Below are 2,651 nucleotides of genomic sequence, written 5' to 3'. Positions count from 1 at the left end.
TCTTAAAAAAAAACAATTGTTGGAAAAAGTTTATTTATTACCTGCTACATAGAACACTGGAATTTTTTCTAGTTATGTACACAAGAAATTGAAATAAAATAATTTTATAAAATAAATTAAAATTCTTTCTTAAGCATGTGAAAATTCAACAGAGTAATTATTATCACTACATTGACAAAGAGTTTTACATACTTTATCTTATTTAATTTTTTCCCCACAAACTTTCAAGTTAGGTAGTATGAAGCAGAATGTCAGTTTCCTCATCTGCCACAATTGAGATAAATTTGCCCAGGTCACTTGTCTCATGAATGATAGAATTGTGGTTCCAACTACTCCAGTCTGACTTCAAAGTCAAGGTTCTTAACCACTATGCCTCACAGCTCCCCACAGTCCAGCTATATCACAAAATCAGTAAGAGTAAATCTGATTCCTGTTGGTTGCTGTGATTTAAAGGGTGTTGGCTTGCGACCTGGGGAGTTCCTCAGTTAAAGTTCAAAACTGGCCCCGAGACATAGAGGACAAGAAGAGGGTGGAGAAAGGGGCCAACCACTTCACACTGGTGGGTGGCGGTTTTGATAGGCAAGAGAACTTACATAGGATGACTGTCTTGGCCACAGACAAGCAGATCTCCTCACTTGCCCAGGAGAATCTTAAAAGTTTATATAGAGGCTCGATGGGGTTCATTTTTGTAGTCAGTCCAGATGATCTTGACAACACAATGCTCTCTCCAGGTTGCATTCTTGAGTTGGCTCCTGGGGCGGGAACCGTGGACAGAACGTACATCCCAAAGACAGGGAGTAGATAAAGAGCCTCCTTCAATGACCCAGGTCCAGCTTGAGGGCCACCTGATCATTCTGTCTTCTCCATGACCTCCTCCAACAAAAAGCCAGCACAGATTGTTTTCATTCGTTGTGTCTTTGCTATTAAATGTCAATCAGCAGATTTAAAGACAGCAAAAGATGTGGCTTTTAAATGGAGAAGGAGGGTGTTTAGATTAGACTTGAGCAATGGCTTCCTGGCCCTACTGTCTTTAATCCCCAAGAGGAGTGTGGGACTTAGTCTCATCTTTTTTTTTTTGGTCTGATCTTATTTATTTGTTACTCTTACAAAATCTCATTTTTTACTGAACTCAAATTTAGAGGTAGAAGCTCTCTTCCTGGTGTTTTTCTTTAGCCTCCTTCATTCTCTTGACCAAAAGTTTAGCATATTCTGCTGCCTCTTCCTTATTTTTCTTAGTACGTAGTTTCTTCAGAGCAATATGCCGACGTTTATGTTGCAGGACGCGTGGAGTAACAAGACGCTGACTCTTGGGTGCTTCGGTCCTAGGTTTCCTCCCTTCTCTGTTTAGGGGCTTTCTCACAACAGATTGTGAGAATTCTTCTTTAGAGAGATTGGAAAGCTTGCACCTTCTGCTAGCTCTTTTGGGCCCCAGGCGACGAGGCCCCTTAGTATCAGTGAGACCAGGAATATCTTTCTCCCCTTTTTTCACAAGACCAAGTTGAGAACACTCAGACCGGCACCCACAACGCAACCCCAGGTTTGCGTGCTCTTTCTCCAGTCCCCCTCGGTCTATAAAGTGCCCCTTACTCAGCAGCAGGCAGACGTGGCCCTGGGTCAAGACACCCTGTATCACGGGGAAACCTTGTTTGTCGTTCCCACCACTGATCCAAACCATGTAACCCTCCCATTCTTCACCAGAGCATCAGCAGCAACTTCTGTGACCATACGCTTCTTGTAAAAGGTATAAAGTTTTCGTTCATCATCCACCTCACCAAACTTCCGGCAGCCGGGGGCTGGGAAAGAGATGTTCGACTTCATCCTGAAGCAGCCGACTGCCTCTGAGGTGCCACCAAAAGAGATATACTCATCTTTTTGAGATGATCCAATAAAGTTGAGAGAGTCCAACAGAATAGATTCCTCTTTAATAGCTAACTGACCTTTCGATTCCAAGAAAGTTTTTTTTCTAAATAAAGGTCTGGGTCAATATGCTTTACAGGGGTCTAATTTTGACCTTCTCGATGTTGCCACAGACCCAGTCACCCCATTCTGAAATGTCTACAACTGATAGAAAAAGTTCTATGTGAAGAACAAAGTTCTAACTCCATCTTGGGGAAAGAGGACAAGATGTTTATTTATTCAGTTATTTATTTAACAATAATTATAGAACTTAAACTAAAGCTTTCGGTAGAAAAAAAAATAGTGTGTAAATAACAGAACAAAATGGACTTGGCAGGTATTAGTCGGGCAAATGATATGCTTTTTGATAAATAGACAGCTGGATAAATATATGGTCTGATGCCAAAGAGATGACCAGAAAGCTTGCATTTGAGGGGAGAGAGAAACAAATACATGTGTTTGTGTGTACAAAAAAATGTTTAAAATCCTATTCTGCCAAGGGAATCTGGTCAGGGAATTCCGAAGGCTTTAGGAAAGATGATTCACCTGTATTATTTCTATTTGAGCACATATGTGTATCGTCCCCTATTTAAGATCCAAAAACCATCCCTACCTGTTCTCTAGCACCCAGTGCTCAGCGTGAATTGCGCTGGGCCACACACTGAATTACATACCCTGTGTTCCTAAAATACCACTTTGAATTCAATGTGCATTTACCTGTTTTGAAGCAGCTCGCTAATGGCTCTAAATTCAAG

General features: G+C 41.3%; 1 pseudogene; it reads right to left on the bottom strand.

Moving 5' to 3' along the window:
- Nucleotides 1-1,135: 1,135 nt before the first annotated feature.
- LOC102879742 lies at nucleotides 1,136-1,818 on the bottom strand (annotated as a pseudogene).
- Nucleotides 1,819-2,651: the final 833 nt, after the last annotated feature.

This window comes from Pteropus alecto, unplaced genomic scaffold (genome assembly GCF_000325575.1).
Source record: "Pteropus alecto unplaced genomic scaffold, ASM32557v1 scaffold42, whole genome shotgun sequence".
In the NCBI taxonomy this organism is placed as follows: Eukaryota; Metazoa; Chordata; class Mammalia; order Chiroptera; family Pteropodidae; genus Pteropus; species Pteropus alecto.
Note: the sequence above shows the minus strand (reverse complement) of the source record. Positions and strands in the feature narration are given on the sequence as shown.